Raw genomic sequence first — 17,961 nt, forward strand, 5'->3', positions numbered from 1 at the left:
ATATTGACCTTACATGTATCCACACACATGTGACAGTTAGGAACACTGCATTGATGTTATTACTAGCTATAATTGAGATATTACTAGTAGCTATGATTGATTGTTCTGTTTTCTGCTCAATACTCAGTAAAGCCCATTGAATTATTTAAGAGTGTTTTGGTCTTCTTTCTACCTTCATGCCCAGACTATACATGGTCACCATATATAGAACTGGTTACTTTGTGACACTGGTGAAACAAGCTTAATTTCATATGCTAGCTCTGGAGCATATCTAGTATACAAATCAGGTTTGGCTCACAACAACAGGCAATAGCTGAATGCATGCTCTCAGCCACTAGTTGTACCCCTGAAAGTGGTATTCAGAGGCATCTTGCCTCTGAGCCTGGAGGTATATAGCTATCAGGACTAGTAGTCATTGAAAGAACTGCTCTCAATGAATTTGTCTCTTTTATAGCCATCCAAGATGATGTCCATCACCACATCCCATGGCAGAGAGTTCCAGTTTAATTATGCACTGTGTAAAAAAGTGCTTCCTCTTCTCAGTCCTAAATTTCCTGCCAATCAGTTGCATAGGATGATTCCTGGTTCTAGGAGAGAGGGGGGATTTCTCTATCCACTCTCTACACACCATGCATAATTTTATAGACCTCTTATCCTGCCTTCCCCAGTCAGCTTTTTTCCAAACTAAAAAAGTCCCTGATGATGTAATCATGCCCCTTCGGCCCCATCTCCACTTCTACAATGTCCTTATTGAGACACAGTTATCAGAACAGTACACAGTACTCCAAATGGGGTCACACCATTACAATATTAGCCATTTTATTTTCAATCGCCTTCCTAATGATACCAAGTTTGGAAATGGCCTTATTTCACAGCTGCCACACACTGTATGTATGTTTGTTTGTTTATTGAAACTTCTTATATACTGTCTCCTCCAAAGACTCTAGGCAGTGAACAACATAAATACCAAAAACAATAATTTTTTTTGAAAAATTATTAAAGGGCAAAGGCCTGGCGAAACAGGTGTGTCTTAAGAAAGGCCTTAAAAGCAGCCAGGGAGCGGGGCTGAATGAATCTGGGGGGAAAGAGTGTTCCAAAGAAGAGGGTGGCCACAGAGAATGCCCTCCTATGGGCCCAGGCACCACGCACTACACCAGGGCCTGGGACACTAAGGAGAGCCAGCTGAAAAGACCTCACAGGATGGGATACAACTTGCCAAGAAAGGCTATCCCGGAGATATACAGGTGTGAAGCCCATAAGGGTCTTGTAGGTGAGAACCAGCACATTGAATTGGACCCGGAAGCAAACAGGCAACCAGTGCATATATTGACTGAGATATATCATGTAACAAGAAGAAATCTGTTAGGCTGGATGTACCCTTGTTAGGGCTTGATACCATCCCCATTTCATGTAGAGATGTCAAGTTTTTTGTGAAGCATTCCCGCCCCCGACTCTTTCACATTTCTAAGCTTTCACATTTCACATTCTAAGCTTTGCTTAGATGCTTGGATCCTTGTTTTTCCTAGATGCTTGGAGGCACTTGTAGTCCCTTCTAGGAGGCATTTGTTTCCCTAAATTCAGACAAATATGTGCTAGGGTTTCCAATAAGGAGACATTCCCTGCCTTTCATATTTCTTCTCCTGATTCAGATTCTTTGTTCCGGCAAGAACTTTGCTCCTCTTAAGAGTAACTAGCAAAAGGGCAGAGTTGCACCTGAGACCTATAGCCAAACATACAACTGAAACAACATAAGTGGTTCTAGCAGAAATAATGACTGCATTGTATTATATAAATTTCTAAATATATTTCAAATTATGCAGATTTCTAAACAGCTACAGTTCTCACTTTCATCAAGTTCAGTCCTCCAGTCAGCCCTGAAACATTTCATTCCTGAAAGTACAGGTGGCCAGACCAACATAAATATCCTGGTAAAAATTTTTGCTCAGTCTTAACAGACATTAAAAACATAAAATTAGTCCACGTCAATGTAATTGGTATTTTAAAAAAATGTGTTGACAAAAAACAATATGACTTGTGTAGGTTAGATATAACCCAAAGTTTTAATTTGTGCTTCTGTGGTTACAATTGTTCTGGTGGTTTCAGAAAGTGAAGACACACACTTTATACAAAGGAGTTCTATCACTTTATTGTCTCAGTGCCAGATTTAATCTTTCTTGCATTAAACTTCAGTGAATTGCTAGAGAATTTCACATTCATGTTATCATAGAAAACTTACTATCCAAGGATCAAGCATTATCAAGCATAATTTCATTGAGTTACATAACAGGCTCTTTTTCAAGTTCTATTGGAGTTTTATGGCAAATTGAGTTTTATGAAAAAGTTGTTTTGCTGTTAAAGGCATATATTTATCTTTATCAAAACAGGGTTTTTAAGAACCAAAAACGTTTCAAGTGGAAATGGCATTCTGATACAAATTGTGTATATCAAATATACTTTAGTTGTGAGCTGTGTATGGATCATGGTCACGAGATTTTATTTTGTGCATTGGAAAATAAAGACACACTGTAGAGCTCCAACATTAAAAAGGCAATCTCAGTAGCAAATAGAACTAGATTTGACAGAAAATAACTAGCAAAACTGTGTAGGTCTTCAAAAAATCCACCCCTAAGCTTTTTCTGGCAGAGCAGAGAGTTTTGCATGCCTCCGGTAACAGAAAATTGCTGTCCCTAAAGGGGCCTCTAAAACAAGCCAAGTAAGAAAATGCCCTTTTCCCCAGGTAAAAAACAAATTCTGAATCCTCTAAGGAGGGATGGTGCAGGAGCATAGAAAGCACTCACCCATTTAGCTTTAGCAGTAAATATAAAACTGATTTTATTAAGTTTTATACTTGTATGACTTAAATCCTATGTATACTTACCTGGAAGAAAAGCCTATGAAACTTAGTGGGACTTATTTTAACATGCACAGGATAAACTTGTGCTGATCTAGTTTTTAAAGTATAGTATTATCTATATCTATAACTATAGCTATGAAATGAGTCCTTTTAGTATTTGTACTGTATTTGCATTGTCTTCACAAAAATTATTATGAAGCAAGGCAAGTTTTATTAAACCAGAGTTGCAATTAACTAAAACATATATTTCATTTAAGTATAGCTAAATAATATAATTATTTAATTATTTTACATGTGAAAAGGATCTTGGGATTACAGTCTGTCACAAGCTGAATATGTCAACAGTGTTATGCAGCTCCCCCCCCCCCCAAAAAAGGGCTAATACAGTTTTAGTCTGTTTCTAAAATAGTTTCCAAGTCATGAGAATTCCAAGTCTATTTATTCCTCACTGTCTGGAGTACAGTGTCCATTCTGGTTGCAGCACTTTAAGAACTATGTAGATGAACTGGATCAGATTCAGAGGAGGCCAATGAAGATTCCTAGGAGTCTCAAAATACTATACAGAAAGTTTGAATGAAATGAATATATTTATCCTGGATAAAAAACTACTAAGGGGCGGGGGGGGTACACTGGTAGGAATGTGAACGGAACTGTTTGGCACTCCATTCTAGGAGCACCGATACAATTCCAACAACCGGCATTTGAACCAGTTCAGAGGTAGAAGGGGTTGCTTTAAGGAGCAGAAAAGGCACTGCCTACCTGCCAGTCCCCACCCTGCCACTTTTCCTCATCCAGTGCTCTTCCAAAAATCAGGGGTGTGGAGCTGCCTCCTTGCAGCCAGGATCAGTGTCACCACGCAAATGGCTGATGCACGTGTGCACAGCATACACGTGCATGTACATTGGCCATCTGCATGATGACACTGATCCCGGCTGCAAGGAGGTATGCTGCAGCCCCACATGCCCACTTTTGGAAGAGCACCAGCGGGGGCTGGCAGATAGGCAGTACCTTCCCTGCCCCTTAAAGCAACCCCCACTTCCACTCTCCCAGGAGTGCACGGAACCATTTCCATGCCCATACACTAGTAGTCCTCAACTACCTGAATGGGTATTTAATTAAATGATTTAAATTATTTAGATATTAAATTAGTTTAATTTGCAGAATTTTCTATATTATATGCACTTCTTGATAAGTGCAGTTCACAGGGCTCAGCATCCATCTGTTTAAAATGGCCTAACTCTAGATGTCCTGCACTGAATAGGGGATTGGATTGGATGACCTAATAAGGTGTCCTCTTGACCTATTAAGAAAAGTCTGGCCATTTGACATGTGCTCTATATCCTCAGATATTACCCAATTATAATGAATACTTCAAAACTAATAACTGGTGACAAACTAATCCCCCCCGCAAATAATCAAACTAACAAATGCATTCCGCTATAGATCTGCAGTTTTGGTTGCATTGAATAGAACACATTAAAAGAAAGAAAGGTAAGTTACTCTTAGCTGAATTTAGGTCAGCAACAAATGAACACAGTTACTTAGGGGTCAGTTTTCAAATACTGTAGGTTAGTCATTTCTGAAGGGATCTGCATGAAAATTGGAGAGGTGGTGTCACTTGTCACTTTGTTACTCTATGACAAATTTCAGGCATATAGTTTGGGTTTTATGACTGCTAGAATAGTGAGAATTTATTTATTTATTTAAATTTTCTTATATCCCACCTCCTCCAAAGACTCCAGGCTGTGAACAATACCAATAACAATTAATTTGAAATAACAACAACAACAACAACAACAATAATAATAAAGGGCAAATGCCTGGTGAAACAGATGGGTCTTAAAAGAAGGGCCTTAAAAGCAGCCAGGGAGGGGGATGAACGAATCTGGGGGGAAGAGTTTCCCAAAGAAGAGGAATAGCCACAGAGAAGGCCCTCCTACGGGCCCAGTAACCACACACTATACCATGGCCCAAGACACTAAGGAGGGTCAGCTGAGAGACAACACAGGATGGGATACAACTGGCCAAGAGAGGTGATCCGGAGATATACAGGCACTAAACCTATAAGGGTTTTGTAGGTGAGAACCAGCACTTTGATTGGACCCAGAAGCGAAAAGGCAAGCAGTGCAACGACTATAAGAGAGGTGTGACACTATCAAATCCACAGCCACCCATAAGGAGGCGGATAGCTGCATTCTGGACTAGTTGAAGCTTCTGAATCATTTTCAGAGGCAACCCTAGGAAGAGCGCATTACAGTAATCCAAATGAGAGGTAACAAAGACATGAGTTACTGTTGCCAGGGCCTGCCGGTTGAGAAAAGGGTGTAACTGGCAAACCACCCGAGTTGGGTAAAGGCATCCCTGGCCACGGCTTCCAACTAATGTTCAAGCAGGAGCTTGAACAGAAGGACCCCCAAATCATGAAAGTCTCTCTCAAGGGAAGCACAACCACATCAAGAGATAAACTCACACACAGCAATTGGCCAGATCACAAACTGAACAAGAGCAACTCGGTCTTGGAGGGATTTTTGGCCCATCCAAGTACTGACAGCCTCTAGACACTGAGCCAGCACATGGACCGCATCACCAACAGGCTAGGGGTAGATATAAAGCTGAGTACATGGTCACTAGGGCTATTGAGGGCAGAGAGTAGGAAAGAATGATATACACTCTGCCCATGCTCAGAGGCACTCTTTCTACTCTATCATTCACATATTCTCCAGAATATGTCAACCTTCAGCTTAACTCTTCTGTCCACCTCACCCACATTGCAACCCCAATCTGATGCCAGGCTCACCATGACATACAATCTGCCACTGCCTGTGCTCAGAGAGCTTCTTTCCAGGGGCAGGAAGATCCTCAAAGAAAAACCATTAGTGCTTCATTTTTGTGACAGACAGCAACACAATAGTTTTTACCCAACACATATGGGGAAAAGGGTCAGGACAGCCACTAGAGATGGGAAGGCCATTTCTTAAACTGACAAAACAGAAAAAGCAATTTGTTGCACGAGAGCTTTTCATAGTTAAAAAGCTGAATCATATCTATCAAGACCCTCATAAATATGTCAATTATATTTTAATTTGCAATAAATATTATTGGAAATAAAACTTACAGCATCAAGTTTTGTGTAATATTTGCTTCTAAGAGACAGGCAGAGAAGTGTGCAAACTGTACAAAATAAAGTCTTGGATATACAAACAGGTATTGTGTGCAAAACATGCTCTTAGATAACTATTCTGTACCAACACAGTCTCAGCCAGACTCTGCAGAGTCCACCTCAGTGTGGAATTAGCCCCCAGGGGGAAGATGGGGCTATGGAAGAGAAGCTCATCTATTTGGGAAACGACAGCAATGCCGAACCCAGTGCTCACTGGTCTATTTTGGTGTGGGGGTGAGGGAGAGTTAAAGAAAAAAGCATCCACCGCTCAGTTGACAGAACGGGGAAGTGGGAGAACCAAGAAAGTCTTCTGGTAGGGCTTCTCCTCCCACCCGCCACACCTCAATTCCACCATTCTTCAGGATGGTGAAGGTCCTCACCATCCTGCAGGTCCTTGAACTCAGCCAGCCAGCCTGCCATCCCTCCTGCCACCCCTTCTTTCTACCACCATCTTTCTCCCTGTCCCATCTTTCCCAAAGCATCCCACTCCTGGCCACTGAGCAAGAGCATATGGATGGAGCAGCCTGGTTTTCACTCTTGAAAAGCAACACCTTCTCTCATAGGTGGGCAGCCACTGAAGTGACTCTGGGGTGCAACATGGTGCCTAACTGCATCCAAAATGAGCTGCTGGGCAGTGTGTAGAGCCTTCCTGGAGACTGCCCTCATTGTTGGCTGCACAGGGAGCTGTGAGGGCAGAGGAGGGGAGGGAGGAGAGGAGAGGAAAGCAGAAGCAGAGCCCAGAGGAAAGAAAAGGAGGCAGAAGTGGGGAGAAAGGCGAAGGAGCAGAAGAGGGGGCTGCATGATCAACCCCTCCCTCCCTGTGAGCTTGGTCAGTCTCCCAGTGGGCTCTGCACACTGCCCAGAAAGCTTGGATGCAGTGCGGTAAGGAGCTGTACCCCTACAGCCACCTCAGCTGCTGCTGCCACTAGCAACAACACACTTGCCTTCCTCAGACCCCTTCTTCTTTTCCCGGCCAAATGGAGTGCATGTGCAAACTCAGCCTTTCCAATGCTGCCTCCCACAGGAGTTTAAAAAAACCTGTGGAAAACCAATGCATTCTGGGTTCTTCTGAGGAGTGAATACACTAAATGCATAGGATGGGATTTGGTCCGTCATTTACTGCAATTTTGAGCGCCAGATCTGCCGCCCGTTCTTGATATACACATTTCTTTAGAACTTGTCTGTACACACAACACAAAGAGACAGAAAAAGTCCCCTCTTGGACAGCAGTGAGACTGAAGTCAAATCAAATCTAGAAAGATTTCCGACAGTGAGAGGGAGAGAGCAAAGCAGAAGAACAGATTGTTTGTTTGTGTCTGTTCAGTGAAGCAGGAGTGGCACCCTTCCTGCCCTTAAAAACCAGCCACTCTTGGCTGAGTATCAGCAGCATGTTGATGAAAACTAACCCCAAACCGATGGATGACCAGGCCCAGCGAATTCATGTAGCTGTTAAAGAGAATGGGAGCAAGGACTGAGCCCTGTGGAACCCCCCAAGAAAGAGGCCAGGGCACAGAACATGCAACCCCAATTGACACCAACTGGAATCGCCCAGTGAGATAGGATCAGAACCACTGAAAAACAGTGCCCCCAAGGCCCAGCCCACTTAAGCATTTCAGAAGGATAGCATGGTTGATGGTATCGAAGGCCGGTGAGAGATCAACAAGAACTATGAGAGGTGCGCTTCCCACATCAAGATTATGATACAGATCATTCAACAGGGTGACCAGTGCCCTATTAGTGCTGTGCTTCAGCCTAAAACCTGACTGGCAAGGATCCAGGAAATCAGTTTCCTCCAGGACTCTCATCAACTGAGCACAAACCACCTTCTCCAGAAGCTTACCAAGAAAAGGAAGATTGGAGATCAGACAATAGTTATCCAGATTATCAGGGTCGAAAGAAGGCTTCTTTAGAAGAGCATAGACCACCGCCTCTTTAAGGACTGATGGAACAGACCTCTCCCAAAGAGAGGAATTAACCGATTCTTGAAACCAGGACACAACATTCCCCCTTGCAGCCCTAACGGGCCAGGAGGGACAAGGGTCTAAGCTAGAGGTTGCTGTGCCCATGTTGGCGAGAATCCTCTCTATCATCAGCCTCAACAAGCTCAAAGGTATCCCAGATAGTATCACAAGTCCCAGCCTCTATCACCTCAACAGATACTGAGCAATTGGAATCCAACTCCGACCAAAAGCGAGCAACTTTATCAGTGAAAAACATAGCAAACATGTCACAGTGGAGAATGTAGTTTTTACATTGTTTTAACGATGCAGGCATTACCATGCCTTTTAACGCAGGTAAAATTTGACTAAAATCATCAGAGAAAATTATCAGAGAAAATCCAATAAATGGCATGTCTGTTCATTGCATTGCTGTACAAATTTGACTTAGCAGAATGGTGTAATAAGATGAAACTTTGTCTTATTCAGCAAGGCAGTTTTTATCCTACTTGAGCAAAAGCAACTCAACGAACACTGAAAAGGCTTAGTATTTTAAGATGAATTACAGAGTCTAATTTAATTGTTTGCTATCATCAATCTCAAATCATATAATTCAAGCAAAATCAACATTAATCTATGGATAGGATCCAAAGAGCTACTTCAGACAAGTCTGAGCATTTATGCATGCTTGGTAAGATTTTTGACTTTAGAACACCAGAAACCCAAGTACCATTAACTGAACAGATGCAGTCATTAAAAAGCAACTTTAAAGGAAATAGAGTTTCTGCAAATGCCCCTCAAACAGTCAGATTAGCAAACTCTTTACCATCCTAACAGAGAAATCACTGTCTCTAACTGAAATGGCTACACATCAAAGTCATGCACACCATTGTTGCTTAGTGCCTTACTTGATGCTACTGTTTCTTATGTACTAGTAAAAAAAAACCTGATGAACTGACTTCCACAATCACATCTAAAGCTTATTTTCCATACAGCATTAACTATTTTATCACGATGGATTGGCCACCAAGATGAAACAATGTATAGGCACTATAGACACAGATTGTGGCTTCATGTACTACTGCAGGTAGCAACAGAAAGCAAAGAATTAGAATTTATTCCAAGTTATGTTTTTGACTGTAATATTAAAGAGCAACATTATTTTTCAGTTCTGAAATTTTTATGTTTTAGCAATGTTGTTTAAAGAAAACAGGGTGTGTGTTTTTACTTACCAATCACTGACTACAGAACAGCATAACGCATATCGATAATTCTTATTTTAATGTTCAGTTACTCACCTGAGGAAAACAAAGGAAAAGATTTAAGATCACTAAGTAGGTTGGTTATTTTTAAAAAAACAAATAAGCCCCATTTACTTCTCTTAACATGAATGAGAATTTAAATGAACATTTAGAGGCTTCAGGAGCATTAGATCAATGTGCACAGGTCACACGAATACATAATGGGAGGAAGGGAGGAAGAAACAAAACACATGCAGGTTAGAGTATGAAGACTGACAGATTGCAACTTCCAGGAGAATCTCCAAGGCAGTCTACAATAATCTAAAAGGCTTCCCAATCCTTTCCCTCTCATCACAATCATCCTAAACCAGAACCTTCCAATCACAGTGGCAAAGACAAGCAAAGGGAGGTAAGCTGAGAGTCTATACAACTGATTGCCAACCTGGTACTGTGTACATGAGGATAGTTGTAGACTCGCTCCTTCTTACTTTTCAGCAAGTTCTCCATTCCTTCACACCTACCCTTCTAGTACTCTTTGAGGCTGTACTCATGTGCACACTAACTCAGGCTGGAAAAGCCACACCTGGGTTATGCTATACATGAGAACTGCCAGGATCAGGCCCAATGTTGGCGAGGCAGTGCTGCCTAGCCCAGCTATTAAACCCAGCTTTTAGCCTGGGTTAAAGGCTCAAGAGAACCCTTAACTCAGGCTTCCAGGATAGTGTGTTCGCTGAGGCTGCACTCAGCTCCAACCAACACAGAGATGGGCACCTAGCGTGTGTGTCTCCTGGGTCTCCCTTATGCACAGCACATGTTGCGCTGAGCATTGTCATATATCCAGAGCCCGGGACACAGTGCCCCGGCCTCTGGAGATTCTCACTGCATGGCACAGCATGGACCTTCTCAGAGGACAATCTACTCTCCCAGCAGTATCTCCTTGCTCATCTGGGGGGAAGTCAATGGGTCTTTCTATAGTCAGCGAGACTGCAGAGAGCAGTGGAGCCAGCTGCGTGGGCTTCCCTCTTTCCTAAAGGACGCCAACACAGCCAATAGCAGCCAGAGCAAGGCAGGAGCTTCATCCCTCAACTTTAGTTTGGTACAAGGCTAACAGCTGTGCCAGTGCTCAGAGGTAACACTGCTCCCGCCAAACCGAACGTTGGGACAGCAGAACTTGGAGAAAACTGAAAGCAACAAATGGTGTTTAGGGAGGGAAACTGCAGGTCCATTTCCCCCTTTTACTGAAGTTTGCCATGTTCAGATGTTTGGTTAGCGAAACCAGAGATGAAGGGACCTCCGGTTTTGTGTTGCATCTGAACCTGGCCATAATGTGGTTAATACTGGATGGAAAGGGGTGCCTCCTTTGCTGCTTCTTGTCGCCACTGTGTAATACCAAGCAAGGCAAAGCATTACACAAAGCATTTAACATTTTGTGCACTGACTTGTCCATCAACACCAACTTGGCCATCAGCATGGGGGAAATGTGGATTGGAAGCATCATCCTCTTTCCAGAATCATATGCAGCAAAAGTAGATAGAAGGAACTTCTCTCCACATAACGTACAATTTTATAAACCTTTCTCATGCCTCCCCTTATTCACCTTTTTAAAAACTAAAAAGCAAAATATTGTATCTTTACCTCACAAGAAACATGCTCTAGACCTATTAAAATCTTGGTTGCCCTCTTCTGCACCTTTTCCAGTTCTACAATGAAGTTTTTGAGATATGGTGGCTAGAATTGCACACCTTTTTTTTTTCAAATTTGGCCACAACATAGATTTTTATAATGACATTATAATATTAGCTGTTTTATTTCCTGCTAATATTATAATGTTATTATACAATGTCCACAGCATGGAATTTGTCTTTTTCACAGCTGTACACACCAAATTGGCATTTTCAGTGAACTGTCCACCATAACCTACAGATGCCTCTCCTGGTCAGTCACTGACAGCTTAGACACCATCTGAAGCTTTTGGAGCTTCTCACAATCTGCCTTGGATTTCATTAGTCTATAATTAATTCAGTGCCATCTGCAAATTTGACCACCTCTCTGCTTACCCCAATTTGTGCAGCAGCCCCATCGGATCCTTTCCATTAACAGAAGCCAACACATAATATCCTATAAGCCAGTACATGCTGGCCACCATGTACACCCACCAAGGCTGAAGGGGTATGGGGCATAGCAGCAAAATATCTCAAAGAAGATGCTAGTAGGAAAGGTCCACTGAATTCAGAAGAGAAGCATGCAAAAGGCAGCAGCATCCTCACCCTCTCAATGACCATGCTATCTGGACAAAGTAGAACAGGCGAATTTTCTACTTTGTTCTACAGTATGTACAGGCTGCTGGGCTGGTAGTCAGCTGAAGAGCAATTGTATGTAGGGACAATGGCCCCTAAAATATCTTGCAAAAGCTGTCAGAATATTCATCACCAATCCCATGATTTACTGGGAACACAACCTGCAGTCTGGACAGCCTATGAATTTTTCTTGCCTGCGCACACATACATTACTGCCTAGAGTCACATTCCATGACATTTAGAAGGCTACACAGAGTGGGAGAAAGTCCTCAGAACTGGGAATCTGACAGCACTAATACAGAAGAGTGTTACATTCATTGGTAAAGACTCTGTGGGAGCAGGAAGCATCTTGGCAGGGGGAGGAGAAATGGATGTGCTTGATCAGGGTCTGGGTTCTAGAGGAGTTTGAATTACTCGCTTTATTTTTCTCATCATCAATCACTTTGCATAAAATTCCACACCTTCAACACCCTTAAATTTTATTTATTTATTATCTATTTACTGTTCAATTTTTATACCGCCTTTCTTAAGATATCCCAAGGCAGTTTACAAAAATTAAAATACAATAGAACTCCATTTTTAAAAATCACATTTAAAACCTTAAAATTAGTTAAAAAGTTAAAACCATAAACTCCCCCACACCAAAAAAAAATCCCATAAAAAAGACAAAAAGGAGCAGGAAAAGCTGAGAGACCCAACCATGGGTCTTAAGGGGTTTTAAGGGGTAAAAACCTGGACCAAAAAAAAAAAAGGTATTTAGTTGTTTTTCAAAAGCAACCATGGATGTTAAAGAGCAGACATTGACGGGAAGAGCGTTCCAGAGCCTGGCTGTATCAACAGAGAAGGCCCTGTCCCACATGCACAACAATTTAGCTTCTCTCAGGGTTGGCACACTGAGCAAAGGCCCCTCTGATAACCTTATTGGGTGGGCAGAAAACCTTAGGAGCAGGTGGGCCATTAGGTAGGGGTGTGCAATTCGGGATTTCGGGTGATTCGGCTCGGACCCGAACCGAATCACCCCTGTTCTGTTTTGTGCCCGAATCTGGGTCACCCGAATCACCCTTGATTCGGTTCGGATTCGGATTTAATCCGAATCCGAATCTGAATCTATTCGGGGGTAAAAAGGGGCCCAGGGGCAAAATTTTGGGGTGGGGTGGTAGTGCCCAATGGGTAGAGTCTACCACCCCAATTTCAGGGGGATTGGGCAAAATCCTGATTTTTGGTGAATTTTTAAAGTTTTAGTGACTTTGGGGCAGTTCGGGGGCATAGCATGGGATCTGGGCAAAAGGAGTGGGTGGGGTGGTAGTGCCTAATGGGTGCAGGCTACCACCCCAATTTCAGGGGGATTGGGCAAAGGGCTGATTTTTGGTAAATTTCTGAAAATTTCATGTCTTTGGGGCAGATTGGGGCATATTGGGGCAGAAAGTGGGGCCTGGGGCAGAATAGTGGGGTGGGGTGGTAGTGCCTAATGGGTGGAGGCTACCACCCCAATTTCAGGGGTTTTGGACAAAGGGCTGATTTTTTGAGAATTTTTCAAGTTTTAGTGACTTTGGGGCAGTTTGGGGGCAGAAAGTGGATCTGCCCCAAAAGAGTGGGGTGGGGTGGTAGTGCCTAATGGGTGGAGGCTACCACCCCAATTTCAATGGGATTGGGCAGAGGGCTGATTTTTTGAGAATTTTTGAAGTTTGGGTGTCTTTGGGGCAGATTGGGGGCAGAAAGTGGATCTGCCCCAAAGGAGTGGGGTGGGCTGGTAGATAGTGCCTAATGGGTGGAGGCTCCCACCCATCCCAAATTTAAGAGTGATTGGGCAGAGGGGTGAATTATGGTGAATTTATTTGTATGAGGTTTGTCTTCATAAGGTGAAGTGTGCTAAATTGATTACTTCCTCATATTATTCATAGTAAAGGAAAGTGTGAAAAAGTGAATGTGGGGTCATGAGAGTTGTTTAATTGAAAAAAATCTCATTTGCTATGATAGAATGAGAATTCACACCTCAGAAAAAACTTCTGAGTTTTCACCAAAAAAATCACCAAAAATCAGGATTTTGCCCAATCCCCCTGAAATTGGGGTGGTAGACTCTATCCATTGGGCACTACCACCCCACCCCAAAATTTTGCCCCTGGGCCCCTTTTTACCCCCCGAATCGATTCGGATTCGGATTAAATCCGAATCCGAACCGAATCAAGGGTGATTCGGGTGACCCAGATTCGGGCACAAAACAGAACAGGGGTGATTCGGTTCGGGTCCAAGCCGAATCACCCAAAATCCCGAATTGCACACCCCTAATGTATATCACTATATACTGTGAAGTGTGCATGTGTGTATTCAGTGAAATGTATTTCCAGGCAGCATACTTATTTTGAAATATCAGACTTAAATCCTTGGGGGCCTGGGGTGTGTGGAGGCCCTGGACTTTGAGGGGCTGGGGGCCCATTTTAAAATCTCACCTTGGCCCATTCCAACCTTGCTATGCCCCTGGTGGTCAGTACACATGGGTTTCTGCACAACACCTGCACAGAAGAAACTTCCATGTAGAAAATGTGTCTCTTGTAAATTGACCCTGAATTTTTCATCCATGACTGGGATATTTGAGAGTTAGAGTCAATACCCCATCATGAGCCAACAGTCATCATAAGACAAAGGCTGGCAGGCATCATTCACTGGTTTATAGACCCCACGACCACCACCTTCTTCTTCCCTTATTTTGCTAGTGGCTATTTGGGCAGGTGATCCTCTAGGACAAAGTCATGATTTTTAAAAAGGATGAGATGAGACAGAGAAAATGACATTTGGAATCCTCGCATAACTCCTGACTGTTGTTCTAAGTCTTTTACAGAGATGGCTCATGTTTTCAGGTTTTGATCAACAACCATGTCTAGATGGTACAGTGTTCCTTTTAACAGGGATTTCCAGATACTGTTGACTACAAGTCCCATCATTCCTGTTTGGACAGGGGCACAATTTCAGTGCTTGCCGTAGGCGCTATTTTCCCTAGTTACGCCTCTGCACCTAGGCAAAGCCTGCCTGCCTTTTCTCCTTCCTGACTTCAGTCTCTGCATTTACTGGACACAGGAACAAAGTGCTAGCCAAACAGTAACTACCATTTTTCTCTTTCAGAGCCAGAAAAGCTTTCCTGGCTTTTCTCTCTGCCTGTCTATAGAGTGAAAGACAAAGTGCTAGCAAGTCCAGCTTTTCTACATGGCTTTCTCCCCATCTGTACAGCAAGAGGTTACTCAGCAAATGTCTGCTTCAACACACTTGACTCTGCCTCTTTCCCTCAGTCTCTGCATTGGTGGAGCAAAAGACCAAATACCTGTTCAACCTCAAACCTGTTTGCACACCCCTAGTTTAAATCACCTACAAAAGTATGCCCCTCTTTTAAGAGCTTTCTGATATTTGGCTATCCAATGTTAAGGGTTCTAAACGCTTCCTCAAAGCATTGGATAGCCAAATATCAGAAAGTATTTGATGGAAAACAACGGAGTAATAGGCAGCAATCAGCACTGAAAACCATGGAAAATGAACATAAATTGGCGGAGGGGAGGCCAAATTAATACAAATTTTATCAATAAATGAAATTAAAATGGAAGATGAAATGAATCAAAATGTACTTTTAAAATTTGTCATAAAACATCTATTTTTGTTTCTGTCGTGTAAGATGATTCATATTGTTTAAGATTTATACTATGTATATAGTGGAATCATAGAACCAATGGCAGGGCAAAGGGTCAAGAACAAGTTTAGAAACTTCCACAGGCATTTAAAGCCAGGTTGTTATCTCCCAGGGAGTCTTGTAGACTAGCTCAAAGTGCAAAAGTCAAGTACTGAGTGGCCATTTCTATGTTCTTATGTAGAAATATATGCACACCCACACAGCTGTATAATCTATATACTTATGGGCATACCTATATTCATTCAAATTTAATTGTGCAACAAATAGGGAGCAGTTTGCTCAACCCAAGGCTCAGTTACAAAAAAGGCTAAGCAATTTATAGATCAGAACACTTCATATGTTGGAAATGATTCATGCCAGAGTATCTCTTTCATCAAGCTGGAAGAGAAAAGTCACAGAACTTTATTGCTATGTTTCAGTCTCTATGGAAACCAGGCACTATTACAAGAATACTGCTATTAATACTGAATTACTGTTATACCTGGGATACACAGAGTAAACCTTAAACAAGCCTGCCTTGCAACAAAATATAAAACAAAGTAACCTGACAATGACAGTCACAGTTATCACTCAGTAATAAACACACAGAAATGTTATCCAAGTTCATTGCCTTTTTTCAAGACAAGTCATGGCCCATCAATAGGAATTGTCCAATGAACAGTGATAAGCCTACAGTTATATGGAAGCTTATTCTGGATGTATGAACTTGTCTTCTACTTTGCCTCCCCTTAACCACCCTAAGAATTGAGCTAAGGCAATGCTTTGCTTGGACAACCCATTCTGGTTTTGACGCTCATAACCAGGCTTTTAAAAAGTGCCGAGAAGTCTCCCAGTGGATTATTGGTCCAAGCCTATAAAACTGTTGGAGTCAATAAAATATTCCAAGACATAGCTATGCCATGGAGCAAGTTAAAATTATCTTACGAAACCTTGGAGCAAGGTAAATCTGTTACGAAAATACAAAAATACAATTGACACAGATACAATTGGAGGAAACCAAAACTTAGGGGTAGATTTTGGCTTATGCAACATATACATCAGGGTTACACAACTTCAGCCCTCTTGGTTGGTCTACAACTCCTATCATCCCTGACCACTGTAGTTGTAGTCCAAAAACTCTGGAGGGCCAATATTGTGTAGTCCTGATACATACATACACATACACCCAATGCGGATTCTGAAAATCGGCCTGATTTGTTCCATTGAGTTCAGAACAAATAGAACCAAATACAAATATGTCCCACTCCTCCTAAAAATAAATGCACATGCCTATTCAGAATGATTCTCCCATATGTGCTATGAAAGACAGAGAGGTCATACACACAATCGAAAACTGTGTTCTACCCAGGTTTGGGAACTGTGTGTACTCCCAATTTTTGATTGTGTGGAAGCAAGGTTAGAGGAAAACCTGGATAGCAGTGATTGTGTGGAAGCAAGGTTAGAGGAAAACCTGGGTAGCTTTTTCTCCTACCTTGCTTCCACACAATGAGGCAGCTCTCACGATCCATGAGACCCGCAGGGAGCCCTGGGCAGCCGGATCGACTGCCCACACAATGGCCAGCTCTGAGACAGAGCAGGTGGGGGCTGTGGAGCTCGGGGGGCCACATGGTGAGAGCGTGCAGGGCATACTGGGGAGACCCCTGAGCCAGGAGGTTGCTTTTAAGCCTCCCGGCCAGGGGTCTACTCACAAGTAGCTGCGGCGCAGAGCCGCAGCGTGGCTACTCACGAGCAGATAGCCCAGGTTTGCGGAGCGCTAGCAAACCAGGGCTAAGGGGCGGGCTACAAGAGCGGGTTAGCCGCTGCAGAACCACAGGACTCGGCTGCAAGCCCGGTGGTTCTGACCATCACAAAAATCGGGCTAGGATTTTCCTAGCCCGATTTTTGTGATCATAAGAATAGCCCCAAGAACTGCCACCCAGGTTTTCCTCTAACCTTGCTTCCACACAAGCAAAAATTGGGGGGCGATTCTCACGCTCAACAAAAATCAGGCTAGAAGAGGCTAGCCCGATTTTTGTTGACTGTAAGAACCACCAGGCTCGCAGCCGAGTCCGGTGGTTCTTGAGTGGGTAATCCGCTCAAGAACCCCTGGTAAAAAGTAGGTTTGCAGAGCAAGCACTCCAGCAAACCTGCTTTTTACTATCACGAGTAGACCCCCAGCCAGGAGGCGAAAAGCCACCTCCCAGCTCTGGGGGTCTCCCCAGTATGCTCTGCGCACTTGCGCAGAGCATACTGGGGCTTGTGGGGGCCGCGCAGCCCCCGCTCCCCCCACCCCCCCAATGGCTACGTCACGGAGCCGGACATCGTGTGGGCGGCCGATTCGGCTGCCCAGGGCTCCCTGCCCACTCGTGAGTGGGGAGAGCGGGCTTAGTCTGCTCTTCCTGCTCACCCGTAAAAACCGGGTCTCACTGATCATGAGACACAATCCTGGGAGTAAACACAGTTCCCAAACCTGGGTAGAACACAGTTTTCGATTGTGTGAATGACCTCAGAGTTACCTTGCCAACCTTAACCTGCTGAAAATAATTTAAACCTATTGTAAATCACAACCCTCTTGTACCAGACTAAAATAGCAGCTGACGTATGACATAAATTTAAAACTGGTTTTCAAATTGGTTTCAAACCATTTTAAACTGGTTTTTGGGCAGGCTATGGGGTGGAGATTGCCTTAGTCAGCTGGATGGATGATCTCCAATTGGAAATTGACAGAGGAAGTGCGATTCCGTTGGTCCTTTTGGATCTCTCAGCGACTTTCAATACTATCGACCATAGTATCCTTCTGGAACGTCTGAGAGTGCTGGG

At 43.2% G+C, this 17,961-nt stretch overlaps 1 protein-coding gene and 1 long non-coding RNA gene across 8 annotated transcripts in view; both read right to left on the reverse strand.

Moving 5' to 3' along the window:
• Nucleotides 1–17,961, reverse strand: part of CADM2 (cell adhesion molecule 2) — a 717,808-nt gene that overhangs the window by 561,183 nt on the left and 138,664 nt on the right. The window lies entirely within an intron of this gene.
• The window catches only part of LOC128349665 (uncharacterized), a 229,506-nt gene that overhangs the window by 165,092 nt on the left and 46,453 nt on the right, over nt 1–17,961 (reverse strand). Inside the window, exon 2 of the long non-coding RNA XR_008318908.1 lies at nt 9,184–9,249. This is a non-coding gene — a long non-coding RNA (uncharacterized LOC128349665). The remainder of the gene's footprint in view (nt 1–9,183; nt 9,250–17,961) is intronic.

This window comes from Hemicordylus capensis, chromosome 3 (assembly GCF_027244095.1).
Source record: "Hemicordylus capensis ecotype Gifberg chromosome 3, rHemCap1.1.pri, whole genome shotgun sequence".
In the NCBI taxonomy this organism is placed as follows: domain Eukaryota; kingdom Metazoa; phylum Chordata; class Lepidosauria; order Squamata; family Cordylidae; genus Hemicordylus; species Hemicordylus capensis.